The 15,713-nt window shown below is 45.2% G+C and overlaps 3 non-coding genes and 6 pseudogenes across 3 annotated transcripts; all 9 read right to left on the bottom strand.

The window, feature by feature from the left end:
* Positions 1-45: 45 nt before the first annotated feature.
* Positions 46-174, bottom strand: LOC131716245 (5S ribosomal RNA; annotated as a pseudogene).
* Positions 175-270: 96 nt separating this feature from the next.
* LOC131713950 (5S ribosomal RNA) lies at positions 271-389 on the bottom strand (annotated as a pseudogene).
* Positions 390-503: 114 nt separating this feature from the next.
* Positions 504-622, bottom strand: LOC131716418 (5S ribosomal RNA; annotated as a pseudogene).
* A 100-nt stretch (positions 623-722) lies between these two features.
* LOC131713813 (5S ribosomal RNA) lies at positions 723-841 on the bottom strand (annotated as a pseudogene).
* Positions 842-941: 100 nt separating this feature from the next.
* On the bottom strand, positions 942-1,060 carry LOC131713939 (5S ribosomal RNA; annotated as a pseudogene).
* Positions 1,061-1,174: 114 nt separating this feature from the next.
* On the bottom strand, positions 1,175-1,293 carry LOC131713522 (5S ribosomal RNA; annotated as a pseudogene).
* A 100-nt stretch (positions 1,294-1,393) lies between these two features.
* On the bottom strand, positions 1,394-1,512 carry LOC131713011 (5S ribosomal RNA). Its single transcript, XR_009314898.1, has one exon. It is a non-coding gene; the product is annotated as a 5S ribosomal RNA (ribosomal RNA).
* Positions 1,513-1,623: 111 nt separating this feature from the next.
* On the bottom strand, positions 1,624-1,742 carry LOC131717389 (5S ribosomal RNA). The gene has a single exon (XR_009316275.1). It is a non-coding gene; the product is annotated as a 5S ribosomal RNA (ribosomal RNA).
* Positions 1,743-1,856: 114 nt separating this feature from the next.
* On the bottom strand, positions 1,857-1,975 carry LOC131711287 (5S ribosomal RNA). Its single transcript, XR_009313170.1, has one exon. It is a non-coding gene; the product is annotated as a 5S ribosomal RNA (ribosomal RNA).
* Positions 1,976-15,713: the final 13,738 nt, after the last annotated feature.

Genomic DNA, 15,713 nt, shown 5'->3' with positions numbered 1-15,713 from the left:
CGAAATTTCCTTTTGTCCTCCACACATTTTAATTGTAAAATGTAATGCCTGCAGCACCTGATATTCCCAGATGGTCTCCCATCCAAGTACTAACAAAGCCCAACATTGCTTAGCTTCAGAGATCAGACGAGATCAGGCGAGATCAAGCTTATTCAAGGTGGTGTGGCAGCAGGCGATTGCAGTTCTGCTTTCTTGACTTTTATGTACGGTTAGCTGGGGGTGATTCCTCCAAAATTTCCTTTTGTCCACAAATTTAATTGTAAACTGTAATGCCTGCAGCACTTGATATTCCCAGGTGGACTCACATCCAAGTACTCACCAAGCCCAACATTGCTTAGCTTCTGAGATCAGACGAGATCAGGCTTATTCAAGGTGGTGTGGCCGCAGGCGTTTGCAGTTCTGCTTTCATGACTTTTATGTTCGGTGAGCTGGGGGTGATATCTCCGAAATTTCCTTTTGTCCGCCACACATTTCAATTGTAAAATGTAATTACAAAAATGTAATGCCTGCAGCACTTGATATTCCTAGGTGGTCTCCATTCCAATTACTAACCAAGCCCAAATTTGCTTAGCTTCTGAGAACAGACGAGATCAGGCTTATTCAAGGTGGTGTGGCCGCAGGCGAGTGCATTTCTGCTTTCATGACTTTTATGTTTAATGAGCTGGGGGTGATTCCTCCAAAATTTCCTTTTGTCCTCCTCACATTTCAATTGTAAAATGTAATGCCTGCAGCACTTGATATTCCCAGGTGTTCTCCCATCCAAGTACTAACCAAGCCCAACATTGCTTAGCTTCTGAGATCAGATGAGATCAGGATTATTCAAGGTGGTGTGGCCGTAGGCAATTGCAGTTCTGCTTTCAAGACTTTTATGTTCGGTGAGCTGGCGGTGATTCCTCCAAAATTTCCATTTGTCCTCCACACATTTCAATTGTAAAATGTAATGCCTGCAGCACTTGATATTCCCAGGTGGTCTCCCATCCAAGTACTAACCAAGCCCAACATTGCTTAGCTTCTGAGATCAGACAAGATCAGGCTTATTCAAGGTGGTGTCGACGCAGGCGACTGCAGTTCTGCTTTCATGACTTTCATGTTCGGTGAGCTGGGGGTGATATCTCCGAAATTTCCTTTTGTCCGCCACACATTTCAATTGTAAAATGTAATTACAAAAATGTAATGCCTGCAGCACTTGATATTCCCAGGTGGTCTCCCATCCAAGTACTAACCAAGCCCAACATTGGGTAGCTTCTGAGATCAGACGAGATCAGGCTTATTCAAGGTGGTGTGGCCGCAGGCGATTGCATTTCTGCTTTCATGACTTTTATGTTTAGTGAGCTGGGGGTGATTACTCCAAAATTTCCTTTTGTCCTCCACACATTTCAATTGTAAAATGTAATGCCTGCAGCACCTGATATTCCCAGGTGGTCTCCCATCCAAGTACTAACCAAGCCCAACATTGCTTAGCTTCTGCGATCAGACGAGATCAGGCTTATTCAAGGTGGTGTGGCCGCAGGCGATTGCATTTCTGCTTTCATGACTTTTATGTTTAGTGAGCTGGGGGTGATTCCTCCAAAATTTCCTTTTGTCCACACATTTCAATTGTAAAATGTAATTACAAAAATGTAATGCCTGCAGCACTTGATATTCCCAGGTGGTCTCCCATCCAAGTACTAACCAAGCCCAACATTGCTTAGCTTCTGAGATCAGACGAGATCAGGTTTATTCAAGGTGGTGTGGCTGCAGGCGATTGCATTTCTGCTTTCATGACTTTTATGTTTAGTGAGCTGGGGGTGATTCCTCCAAAATTTCCTTTTGTCCTCCACACATTTCAATTGTAAAATGTAATTACAAAAATGTAATGCCTGCAGCACTTGATATTCCCAGGTGGTCTCCCATCCAAGTACTAACCAAGCCCAACATTGCTTAGCTTCTGAGATCAGACGAGATCAGGCTTATTCAAGGTGGTGTGGCCGCATGCGATTGCATTTCTGCTTTCATGACTTTTATGTTTAGTGAGCTGGGGGTGATTCCTCCAAAATTTCCTTTTGTCCTCCACACATTTCAATTGTAAAATGTAATTACAAAAATGTAATGCCTGTGAAACGAGTATTAATACTCGTTTGTATGTATTTCACCCAAATCCTTCCGTTAGTTTTTTTATTTTTTACGTATCCGTGGAGAGTATCGATTGCTCTGTGGTGTATTGCTCTGGCCTGCGGGACAATCCAGTCAGCAGCGCGCGGTTTTTACTCCTCAGTCTGTCTTTGGCTCTACTGAGGAGAGGTATGTGTTTGAGTATGCGCCAATGTACATATAATATAAACTTTTAGAACAAGTGAAACTTTATGTAAATATGTTAAAATGTATTCCAGCATTGTTGTGTTGCTAACGAATTGATTGTGATGAAATAGTAATTTGTTAAGCGTTTTCTTTACCGAGTGTTGCAATGTTAGGCTAGCTAGTTTCAGTACATGCTAGCAGGGTGTCTGTAGCTTCCCACGTGTAAGCACTCGCTCACTTTACTTTTCCTCATGTCAGGTGTGCACTGCGTGCAACATAGAGAAGCTCATCACCATTCATTCCATTGTATTCACTGCATTTATTTCATCTAATTCAGGTATGTTAATCTACAGTTGTATTGTTGTATATTGCATTTATTTGGCTGAGTTGCCATTATTTACAATATAGCCGGTGGTCTTTTAATGTAATGTGTTTGATACAAAAATGTATTTATTTTTATAATCTAGTACTTTTATCTGAACGATTTATTTTATTTATAAATATATTATTATTTCTTATTGATTTATTAGGAGCAATTCCTTTTGTCATTGTTTCCTTTTAAAATGTTAAATCTTTGCAGCAGGAATATATATTTTTCTATACACTGTAAGAATGTTATTAGTTTTAAGTAATGGTCAATGAAGTAGCTGTATTATTGTATTATCAATTGAATCCAGCTCAGTCTGTCTTTGGCTCTACTGAGGAGAGGTGTGCACTGCGTGCAACATAGAGAAGCTCATCACCATTCATTCCATTGTATTCACTGCATTTATTTCATCTAATTCAGTCAGAATAAAAGACCAGAAACCGGCAACCAGTGTCCAGAGTCCTGTTCATTATCCATACACCAGAACACAACGCAGAATCGTAGTCAGACGGGCTACATTGGTGCCGTGACCCGGATCCCTTCGTCGTCGACCAGATCAACATCAGCCGTCGTCATCGATTGGATCAACACCAGCTTGGTACTGCAGATACTGATGAGCTTGAATTTGGTTCTGGGAGGGGGAGGTTTTTCAGAGAATTACCTCAATCTCCAGATAGAGCTGTAGGTTTTGCAAACTTACCTCAACCTCCAGCTAAAGCTCCACACGCATACTTAGAGACACACTCTCACCCAGTCAGGACATGACCAATCCAGAGATAGGTGATCTCATCACACAGATAGCTCAACAAATAGGCCAGTCCATCTCTGCTCAGTTACAGAGGGATAATAAGGGAAGGGAGGGTAGAAGCACACAGGCTCAGAGCATAGGTGCAGACCAGCCACTCACTGACTCACCCTTACTCAACCTGACTGGTGTAAAGCTAGTTATGCAGTCAGATGTGAAGGAGCCCCCCTGTTTCAGAGGAGATGGGTCTGACAAACACTCAGTTCACGAGTGGGAAGAGCTCATGGAAGTGTACTTAAGGAAGAGAGGTGTTCCAGTGCAAGAGTAGTCACAAGAGATAATATCCAGACTAATGGGGAAGGCCAAAGATATAATAAAGATAACACTCCGCAGTAACCCATCATTGAAGCCTAATGAGAACCCCAAGGTAATCACAGATATACTGAAACAGCATTTCAGTGAGATGACATATTCATCCATGCCCCTTGCTGATTTCTACAGTACCTTACCAGTTGCAGGAGAAAATGCCATGGACTATTGGATCCGTTTGAACAAGGCGGTTGATGTGGCAGACGAGGGCTTGAAGAGGCAGGGCGAGAGCATCGGGGACCCCAGCCGCGCGGTGACAAGGATGTTTGTCAAGCATTGCCCGGACCCCGCACTCGCTGCAGTGATGAAGTTTAAAACAGCTGACAAGTGGATGGCAAGTGAGATACAGGAGCATTTAGATGAGTACCAGACGGAAATGAAAGCACAGCTACTGACCAGACCGAGACGTTCTGCCAACGTGAAGCATGTGACAGCCCATGTCCAGACGTCTGAAGATGTGATGACTTCTAGCTGTCCAGTGGTCCCCCCTGTCCAGACTGAGGTAATGGTCTCTTCTCCTGCTCAGGCTGATAGCTGCATGCAAACTCTGGTCAGTCTTCTCGATCGTATGCTGGCACAAAACAAGCAAACGGACAGAGCACAGCGGTCAACCCACCTGAAGCGTTGCAAGGTTTGTAAAGCTACAAATCATACTACTCTCTCACATTGTAGGCAGGAGGGCCTGTGTCTGTCATGCTTTGAGCACGGTCACTGGAAGAGAGATTGCCCAAAGAGTGAGCCCAGACACAATCAGCAAACCACCCCTACACCCCCAGCAGCACAGCCGTTAAACTAACGGGCCCGCATTTCGAGAGGGGACGTGTGGGCGAAGAAAAGAAACAAACCCTCGAGTGGGAAGATGAAGATCTGGAACGGCAGTATGTGAACGCATGCACTGCAGTACCGGCAGGCGTTCAGGTAGTGGTGCAGAATACACAGAAAGTACAGCCGTTCAGTGAATTATTTTATGCTCCAGTCATTGTAAACAGTCAGTTCCAGTTGAAGGGAATGCTGGATTCAGGTTCTATGGCCTGTACCTTTAGTGAGGCCGCAGAGCAGAAAATGTTACAAGAGAAAGTTCTTTCCGAAGAGAAACCGTTGACAGAACCAGTCATTCTAGTTGGTTGTGGAGGGCAAAAAGTACAACCAAAGTGCATGTACGAGGTCGAGTTGAAAGTGTATGGAGTGAGCTGCATAGTTCCTGTTCTCGTGGTGTCAGGCCAACACGACGACCTCATTCTTGGCACGAATGTTATAAAGCACATCATGCACCAGATGAAGAGCAGAGATGATTATTGGAGGCTCATATCCCATGGCAGTCCTCAGTCATCTCCAGAATGTGAACATTTCCTTGATATGATGACAAGTCTCACTCGTTGGAGGGGTGGAGAGATGCCCAGCAAAATCGGCACAGTGAAGCTTACTCAGGCGGTCACTCTACTCTCTGAGCAGGAACATTTAGTATGGGGAAGACTACCCAGCAATGTTCCTATGTCGTCTGGAAGCACCATCGTGATTGAACCTACCACATCAAAGTCCATGCCACGGAACATCATGGTGGGCAGAGTAGTCACATCCATGTGGGGCGACCGATGGGTCCCCATGAAGATAACCAATCTATCAGACAAACCTATCACGTTGAAGAGGAACTGCAAGCTGGCGGATGTGTCTCCCTGTCTAGCTGTGGAGGATTTTACAGTTTTTCAAGGCTCCAGCCAAAGGGAGAAGGTCATCCCAGAGAAACAGTCCATTGTGACCGACTCCACAAACCTGAAACAAAGGCTGACAGATGTAGGGTTAGGTGGTGTTGACATTGAGTCCTGTGAGGCTAGTCAGTTAGCAAAGCAAGAGCTAGTCCAGATACTAGTAAACTACAATGATGTGTTCTCTAAGCATGCCTTGGATTGTGGTGAGACTAAAGGTTTTGTGCATCGTATCCGGCTTACCGACGAACGTCCGTTCCGCCTCCCATACAGACGAGTACCACCAGCTCACTACCTGAAGCTACGGCAAGTTCTGACAGAGATGGAGGAACAGGAGATAATCAGAAAATCAATGAGTGAATATGCCTCCCCTCTAGTGATGGTGTGGAAAAAGGACGGGGGTCTTCGGGTATGTACAGACTTCAGATGGCTCAATGCGAGAACACTCAAAGACGCACATCCACTCCCACATCAGTCCGATTGCTTGGCTGCTTTAGGGGGCAACACGTACTTCAGCACCATGGACCTGACGTCCGGTTTCTACAATGTGCCCATGAGAGAAGAGGACAAGAAATACACCGCTTTCACGACGCCGATGGGCTTATATGAATATAATCGCATGCCACAGGGATTATGCAACAGTCCAGCTTCATTCATGCGAATGATGTTGTGCATATTCGAAGACTTAAACTTCAGCAGCTTGTTGTGCTATCTGGACGACCTTCTAGTGTTCGCTCCAACAGAAAGGGAAGCCTTGGATAGGCTGGAAGTTGTGTTCCAGAGGCTGCGGCACCACAACCTCAAATTAAGTCCGAAAAAATGTCATCTACTGCGGGCGTCTGTGAAATTCCTGGGTCACATTATTGACGGCAATGGAGTAGCTGTGGACCCAGCAAAAGTGGATCTGATCTCCAACATGTCAAAGTCAGACTTAATGGAAGAAGATGGCTGCACTCCCTCAGTGCGAAGGGTCAAGTCCTTCTTAGGGATGATATTTTATTATCAACACTTCATCCCCAACTGCTCTTCCATTGCCAAGCCACTCTTTGCTCTCACTGCGGGTCAGAAGAGGAGGGGAAAAGAGAAGATGGTAAAACACTCAGGTGCCTTCAGGAAACTGACAACCTCAGACTGGACCACAGAATGTGACTCTGCCTTTCTTAGCCTGAAAGAGAAGCTGTTGCACTGTGTGGTTCTTGCACATCCTGATTTCTCAAAGCCACTGATCCTGTCAACCGATGCCTCGCTGGACGGGCTTGGCGCTGTTTTATCGCAGATACCAGCTGGCGAAGACAAAGCACGCCCCATCGCTTTTGCAAGCAAAACTCTGAGTGGTTCACAGAAACGATACCCAGCTCACAGACTTGAATTTTTAGCATTAAAATGGAGTGTTTGTGAAAAGTTCAGCCATTGGCTCAAGGGGCATTCTTTCACAGTGTGGACAGACAACAATCCACTTACATACATAATGACAAAACCAAAACTCGATGCTTGTGAGCAGCGCTGGGTGGCTAAACTCGCTCCCTACTCATTCGACCTGAAACACATTGCAGGAAGCAAGAACATCGTAGCTGATGCGCTCAGTCGGGATCCATTTGCCAAATCAGTCAGTCACAGACTCCTCAATGAGCAATACCACAGCCTACTTGCTGAAGCTGATGCAGTGAGAGAAGACACGGTTCAGGACGCCTTCCGTCTGAAGGTCCAGTGTCACCGGGCCAAAAAGCAAGCTCCAGCAGCGACAGTGAATCCGTCAGACTATCCTCCACGCTCCTGCAGTGCTGCAGCAGTTAAAGCAGTCCTCGAGTCTCAAGACAAATGGGATATGGCAACAGAATCTAGAGCAGCACAGCTTGTCCAGTCGCTCCAGCAGCTCGCACCGCCAGGACAAGATCCTCTTCCTGTGTTCTCTCTGGAGGAGCTCCAAAGGAGTCAGGAACTTGACCCCACCATTTCCAAGGTCATTCCCTTTGTGAACCGCAAAAGACGTCCTTCAAGGCGAGAGAGGAATGGATTTGATTCAGGAGCCTTAGTACTCAACAAGCAGTGGGAGAGACTGAAAGTCCAAAATGGAGTACTTTACAGAGTGACTAAGGACCCCTTGAGCAAACAGAAAAGACACCAGTATGTACTGCCACAAAGTCTGAAGGAGAAAGCATTGAATGGCATACATGATCTCGCTGGCCATCAAGGACAGGGAAGAACACTTCACTTGGCCAGACAGCGCTTCTTCTGGCCCAAGATGGAGCAAGATGTCAAAGAATATGTCAAGTGTTGTCAGCGATGTATCCTGGCCAAGACACCGGAACCTTCTGCTCGAGCCCCGCTTGAAAGTATTAGGACTTCCGCTCCTATGGAGTTGGTGTGTATTGACTTCTGGTGTGCTGAAGATAGCAAGCAGCGTTCAGTGGATGTACTGGTCTTAACGGATCACTTCACGAAATTGGCCCACGCCTTTCCTTGTTCAAACCAAACAACAAAGCAAGTTGCCAGAAAGTTATGGGACAACGTATTTTGTGTATATGGATTTGCTGAACGGATTCACGCAGATCAAGGCGCCAACTTCGAGAGTGAGCTCATCGTGGAATTGCTCAAGCTTTCAGTAGTCACCAAGTCACACACTACGGCATATCACCCCATGGGGAACGGAGGGACTGAAAGGTTCAACAGAACGCTCAGCAATATGCTCCGTTCACTCCCATTGAGAGCAAAGCAACAGTGGCCTCAACAAATACAAACCTTGACGTTTGTATACAATGCAACAGTACATGAGACGACCTGTTACGCTCCATTCCACCTCATGTTTGGTCGTGTTCCAAGACTTCCGGTAGATGTGATGTTTAAGCAAGTTTTGAGAGATCCCGTGGTTGTTGACCATGGCAGCTATGTAAAGACCCTAATGTCCGATCTCCATGAAGCTGAGAACATTGCTCAGCAGCATACTATAAAAGAACAACAAAAACAAGCCAGAGGTTACAACAGAAAGGTCAAAGGTACTCACCTGAACAAGGGGGACCGGGTTCTTCTTGCAAACAAGAGAGAACGAGGAAAAAGAAAACTTGCAGACAAATGGGAAGGAACCGTGTACACAGTTATCGACAGAAATCCACAGACACACATATACAAACTGACGGATAGACAAGGGAACACCAAGGTGGTCCATAGGAACCTCATTCTGGACATCAGTTTCTTACCTGTCAAGTTGCCTGAGGACGGTGATTCTTGCGAATCTCAGTTGGCTGATGTCAGAGATTCAGAGTGCGAGTCTGTGGATCCCATTGACTCTCTGGAAGAGGAAAACTCTGAGGAAAGAACCAGCTCATGGATACTGAATGGACCAACTGACACTGTAAGCCAGGAGTCTTTGGATGAAGAGGAGTCGTTTGGAATGCTGACAGAGCCAGACCAGTCAAGTCAGAACACTGTACAGCCCAGTCGCAGAGACAATTTAGACGAAGACTGTCAAGCTCAGGGGCCTAGTGCAAACGAGACTAACGCTGACCCGCTCGCTGACTGTGACAGCCTAGCTGTTGCCCTTGACTCAGACCCGTCAGACATTCCTGACACAGATGTACCAGTTATTGTAGCTAATGACCAAGATGTACTTAGACAAGAGTCAGGGAACACACCAGGTGTAGTCAGAACATGTGTAGGCAGAGTAGTAAAGTCAGTTAACCGCCTTATAGAGACGATGGGTCAGAGACCGTTCACTATGCAGGGTTTTGCAAACACAGTTAGTAAGAAATCCCAGTCACTGCTTACACTATTTTGAGGGGTTTCCTTTTTCTTTTGTTTAAATGAATAACCGATGTGTTTTGGTATATTTTATTTGGTTACACGTTATGGAACAAAGTAATGGTAGGCCAAGTGGTTGTATGATGTACTTGGCATCATATTATTCTAGGAGAGCCTGAGGCTTGATCACCCTTTGAGTTCTCTGAACCTGTTCAGCAGGTAGCTTGTAAAGCTGAGACTAAAGATGAAGATTCTTTATGTGAACTTGTGCCAGTGGAGACTAAGTAGTCAGTCGTTCATAAGGTGTATGCTATGTTTTTGGTTTACTGTATATCCTGTCGGGTATACGAACAGGATTTTGGTGAAATTCAGGGGGGGTGAATGTAACGAGTATTAATACTCATTTGTATGTATTTCACCCAAATCCTTCCGTTAATTTTTTATTTTTTACGTATCCGTGGAGAGCATCGATTGCTCTGTGGTGTATTGCTCTGGCCTGCGGGACAATCCAGTCAGCAGCGCGCGGTTTTTACTTCTCAGTCTTTCTTTGGCTCTACTGAGGAAAGGTGTGCACTGCGTGCAACATAGAGAAGCTCATCACCATTCATTCCATTGTATTCACTGCATTTATTTAACCTCTCAAAACCCCAGCCCCTCACAGACAATTTCCGCCTGGGGGGCTGTGCCCTTAAATAAATCACAATATCTTCCAAAGTATAGACAGCACAGGCATGGTTCAGGGCTTGAATTCAAGGTAACCCCTTGGGCATCAAGAATAAAACCTCAGGTGTGATAAAAGTCTTACTCAGTACCACACTGGAAGGAGATATCCAGAAAAAAATACATAAAAAAACAACAAACGCTTTTAATTTTTTATGTTCTATAGTCATTTTTTCAACTTGTAGCATATGAAAAGAGACAGATTTTCCAGTGCTTCACCAAGATGTCTACTATACTGGGTAAAAATTTGGAACTATTTGAATAAAGGGATCAAATTCTACAGGAGTTTTTACAAAGGGTCCCCAAACCTCTCCAAACCTCTCCAAAAATGAACATTGTGTAAATCTTTATGTCCAGTGATACACTAGTTTCTTGAGCAAGTTCTAAAAGGGATGTGAACTTCTGGCACCTCACATGCTATCCATTGCCACATGAATTAGATTTTGTAATCCCCCCTTTTTTTTTGTCCAATATTTCATTCAAAAGGTGGCCTTTTTGGAGAGCTTTGGGGTGCCCGAAATGTATCCATGATGAGTATGCATGATGAGTATGCCTTTTCTGCTGAGAAACATCAAAACTCTCACTTGTTGAGGGGGGAGGGTTTTCTTCAGTGTCCTCACTGAAAATAAAAAGTGAAATGAATTGAAAATTAGAATAACATTTCCCTTATCAGTATCAATGAGCAACAGATTCAAGCACAGTATTTGCACTGCTGAGAGGTGAACATTGATTATTGGATAAAGGTGTCTGCCAAATGTCTACAATAATAATACTAATAATAATGAGATTGCAGAGAACTTGGCTGCTCTCAAATCAAGCTGCCAGACTAAAAACACCTCAGTTCCTTTCATCTTTACTTTGATTGACATGTGGCAAACAAAGGAACTGGGTGAGTGACTGTTGGGGGAGGCAGACAGCTTATCTTGAAAGGATAAGAAAACCTACACTGTTTCTAGGTGAGTAACACCACGCCTTGTAATCATGGAATTATATATATATAAAAAAGGTTTGCTAAACACTCTCATGCAATAAATCAGTGAACATCAATGAGAAAATAACAAAAACGGTCAGGAAGCAACAATTACTTCTTGCAACTTTTATTGCATGTAAAGATCAGAGACTGTATAGAGCAGCACAGCACAGTTGAGACATGGTGTTGCTAAAAAATTATTAAAAAAACGTTATTTCTATGTGTCCCTTGAGAGTCAAAAAATGTAAAAAATGCATATTGAAAATTATGCATAATAATAATAATAATAATTCACTGGTTGCCTACGAGGGCTTGAGAGGAGGCGAAATTGGGAGTGAGATATTAAGAATGAGACCAGATGAGAGGATTTGTCCGGTTGCTTAGGAGGCTTGAGAGGGGTGAGACATTTGAGAGTTTAAGAGTGAGACGAGTTTGAGGGATGGCGAGATTGAGGGCTGGAGTTTGGGAATGGTGCTTAGTAACATTGAGGTTAGATACTGATAGCAGGACGAGATAGGGGGACGAAGAGTTTTCCCTTCACGTTGGGTCAGGCAGCATCCTCTGGCTGCTGGGCGACGTAGAGAGGGAGACATGAGAAGAGCAAAGGATTAGATATAAACACTTTCCGCCAGGTCAGGCAGCATCCTCCGACTGCTGGGTGACGTAAAAGTGAGAGAGAGAGCAAAGTTTAGACATATAACATACAACAAACTGACTCTCGCTCCCGACGGGTCAGGCAGCATCCTCTGGCTGCTGGGCGTTTAGTGGAGCAAGAGACAGGAAGGGGACGAACAGGACAAAAGGACAGATCCTTCGCAACTCAGTGCAGCATCCTCAGGCAGCTAAGCTGGCAGCTGGGCGGCGTGGAGAGCTTAGGAAAAAGTGTCTCGGGTCCGTTTAGGAGAGACGAAAACAGAGAAACCCCCCCCCCCTCGGTCGGGGCCCGCTCGGCAGGTGGAGGCACGGCCTACTGCATGAGGGGGCTGAAATGGTCCTGGACCTGAAATAGAAGAGAGGAGATGGGACAGCAAGGTTGAGGCCTGGAAGGCTTAGCGCATAAGCAGCAGAAGAATAGGATGTGGCCGGGGGTCCCCTCAGGCCGGCGAGGAACAGCCGGGCGGCAGTGGTTGAGACGAGAGGCCGACCCGGACAGCCGGGGGAGTGAGACTCACTTCCCCCCAAAAGAGGACCCCCGGCTCCCCGCAAGAACCACACCGTGGGATAGAAAAGAGATCGCAGAGCCGCACACATAAACAAAAGCTAGAAGAAAAGAGAAAAAACAAGAGATGTTAGTAGACAACCTATGCCTATAAGCCGTCCGCACTGTGGAGAGGAAAAACCCCCCTGCAGGGAGGAAACCTCTGGTGGGCCTGGCGGAGAGGGCGCCCCCCACTCCGGGCAAGCTAACAAGTGCTTGGTGAGCTGTGGCGATGTCTGCAGAGGATGATCTAATATAAAAGTTCACAGCTGAAGAGATCCAGCGCCCCATAGACTTAATCAAAGTGTTGATACCTGCGCTAGCCGCGGAGGCAGCTGCTCTGATCCAGAATGAATGGGGGGAAAAATAGTAGAAGAAAGTCCGATCCGTGACGAGAGGGTGCATAAACGGGATGAGAACCAGTGACTCGTAAGTATAGATCTGGAGCTGTCGAAGAGGGGATCTGACAGAAGATACTGAATCCTCGGCTTAATTGGACCATTTTTGAAGATCTGATGAGGTGGATAAAGTGGTTTCCGGGGATTTGAGAGAGATCTGAGCACTTGAGGCCTAGAGCTGGGAAGTTGGAAATTGATGGAGTTGAGAATTCTGCACAGCGGAGAAATCCAAAGGCGACGGTCAGGCACAGGGTTTCCATGACGATGTCGTTGAATAGGTTGAAGCATCCTTGCCAGAGAGCAGTGATGAGACAAAGGAGAAGGTCAGTAGAGATTGATTAACTTGATGGAGAGGAGGGGAGCAGGCTTTTCTCCATACCTCTGAGCGTTCTCTCTAGAGATCCGCTATCTCTAGAACGGACGAGAGGAGAAAGATTGGAGGCGAAATTGATACTGAATGCCCGCTAGGTAGCATCTAAATAGAGGAGGGGGCTAAACATAGAGACAGCCTGAGGTGAGTGATGAAGGTGAGGAGGTGCTGTAGGTTGAAAGAGGTATGAGATCCGTTTTTTTTTTTTTTTTTTTTTTTTTTTTTACTCGCAAAAGTGAGTAAATGAAGACCAGGCAGTCGAGTAGGAGGAACGGGTAGATGGGGCGAGAGCGTTCTCCATGAATCCACGTGGTGATTGAAGGAGGCCGGAGAGAGAGTTATTCAGTTGAATATTGTTTTGCTGAAAGGTAGTACGAGACGAGGGTTGGGGTCTGCTCCTGGGACCAGGTTGCAGAACTTCTGGATCTTGATGTAACTGTCTGTATTGAAGTCCTGATGAAGTCCTGATTTTTTTTTTTTTTAATTTATTTTTATTTTAACTGCAAGGTGTAGTGTTCTGTAGTAAAATTACTACAGCTGGCCAAAGTCCAGTATCTGGGTGCGTGGAATGGTTCACAAGACCTCATGGTTGAAATGGCTTAACGGTCAGAGTCTATCCATTGTATTCCCCTTGATGTCTTGGTACTCTTGCTTTTTTTTTTTTTTTTTTTTTTTTAAACGGTAAATCACAGGTGTTGTCACGGTAAGTTCACAGGGTGCACTCTGTTCCTTCAGGAATCCTGCAGAGGAAGTGCTTCACAAGAGCAGTTAGACATAGTACTTCCAAGGTAAGGTCATTGCATAGACAGAGCAGCTTTTTCTGAGGGTAGATATTAAAGAGTGAAGAATGTCTATTGATATAGGGAGCCAGGAGGGAGCAGCAGGGGGGGGGGCTCTTGAGGATCTCTCTGAGTGTCAAGCAAACTGATGGGATGGATAGGAGTGTTGAAGAAGGGACGGAGATGAGGCGGCAGAAATACTAAATTCCGGAGATGTAGGCTTTAACGGTAGAGGGGGCTAAGTGAAGAGAATCCCTTGCATGGGCGATGGAGGCTAGAATCCGTTGCTCATTAAATCAGAATGGGATGTATTTTGAGTGCAGAAAGTTGTAAATGTTTTCCATCCAGAGGTAAATGAAGATTTGGTCGCTGGGACTAAGAGTGTGGCCATGTAGTGATGAGCAGATTGCAGAAGGTTGGAGAGTGTTGTATTTAGTTGAACGGCAGATGTTGGTGTTGCAGAGTTTGATGAGGGCTGAGGTGGCAGCTGGACCTGAACAAATATATGAAATCGACTGCTGAGATGTTTTTAAAACTAAGGCAGAGAGCTGAGATGCCAACCATCCTGTGTTAGTTAATACGGGATTGATCAGCGGTTTGCTACCATCTTGTCTGTTTGGAATGGAAAAGGTGAACTCATAAATCAGAGATTTGGGTTTCACAACTCCAATCATTCTCCAAATAGTGGAACTCCTTAATTCATAAATCAAACAGATTTCCAGTCTCGTACCATATATTAAAGCTTGTAGTATCTGAGAGGATGAGCGGACATATGACTAAATTGCTGAGGAAGTCAAGCTCTCCGTGTATATATATATCTTAGATCCAGGTATTGGAGGAAAGCTGGAGTGATGGAAGCTCTGGAGAGCAGTTGCAGATTTGAACAGTAAACTAAAGCCACTTTTGTATGCTGCAATAGAAGCAGATCTGAAGAGGGAGCCGAGATTTGCTGTAATGAGGAGATATTAACAGTAGAGGCAAGATCTGCTGAACGGGCAGAGATCTGAGGGGTAAACGATGGAATGCTGTCAGTAGTCTGCAGTGGCCTGCTGTAGAGAGCAGAGAGCTGCTGAATGCGGTGAAAATTGGTATTTGAGAGTTAAGGCGTTTTTAGATGATGTCGGCGATGGGGCTGCCTTTGGGCAGAAATGAAGAATGCATAGATCTGAGGCCGCTGCAGAACCTGAGAAGATAGGAATGTGTTGCTCGGAGGCTGCTACAAAACCTATTGATTTGATCAGGAGCAGTCTAAGAGTGTATTGTCCATTGCGGGATACGAGGACGCTTGACTGAAATGTTGATAATCGTAGCACATAGTTTCCGAATGTGACTGGTAGCTCAAATTGAATGAAATGGACTTTGAAAGTTATATTAAGTGCCTTGATGAAGTTGGGGGCAAATAAGGAAGTGCAAATCCAGGAACAAGAGGGTTGCAGGAATGGCCTGATGCAGGGAAGCTGTAAATTAATGTGACGGTGGATTCTTAACATCTCAGAAAGCTGATAAGCATGGCTTCATGACAAGGTTCTCAAGGGGAGGAGTTTGGATTTGAAAAAATTCAAGTTAATATATGTAGAAAAAGAGGTTGAGGCAGGAGGGTACTGAGAATCTCTCAAAAAGACAACGAACTGCAGGAATTGATAGAAGGTTTGGAGAGTGCCAGATTCGCAGCGATAGCAAATCATCTTAAATTATGTAGAGCTTGTGGTGATATGCTGCCATCTAGAGGTTTTGATTGGAATTGAAACTATTGGCTTCAGTGAAGCAGGGTAGCATATATTTGGTTATTGCGATTACAATCCTTGTCTATGTATTAAGCATTTGCTTTAGAACAGTTAGTGATGATATAAGTAAGTTAATGTAGGTCTAGAAGAGGAGCCTGCAGTATTTAGATGTCACAATTCGGCGAGTTGAAGCTCTCATGTTGCAAAAGCGCTGCAGCAGGAGCCAGAAATTGCAGTCGTGTGGCACAGGCTCTCATTGCCTGTTAAAGCTGCCTGGTCGCCGTAGCAACTTACCACTCCCAGTAGTCACTCGCTGAGGCGTTGCCGTGGTAACCATGGTCTGTGAGGCGCCGGTGTA

Source organism: Acipenser ruthenus, chromosome 44, assembly GCF_902713425.1.
Source record: "Acipenser ruthenus chromosome 44, fAciRut3.2 maternal haplotype, whole genome shotgun sequence".
Taxonomy (NCBI): Eukaryota; Metazoa; Chordata; class Actinopteri; order Acipenseriformes; family Acipenseridae; genus Acipenser; species Acipenser ruthenus.
This window is presented reverse-complemented; position numbering and strand designations above follow the sequence as displayed.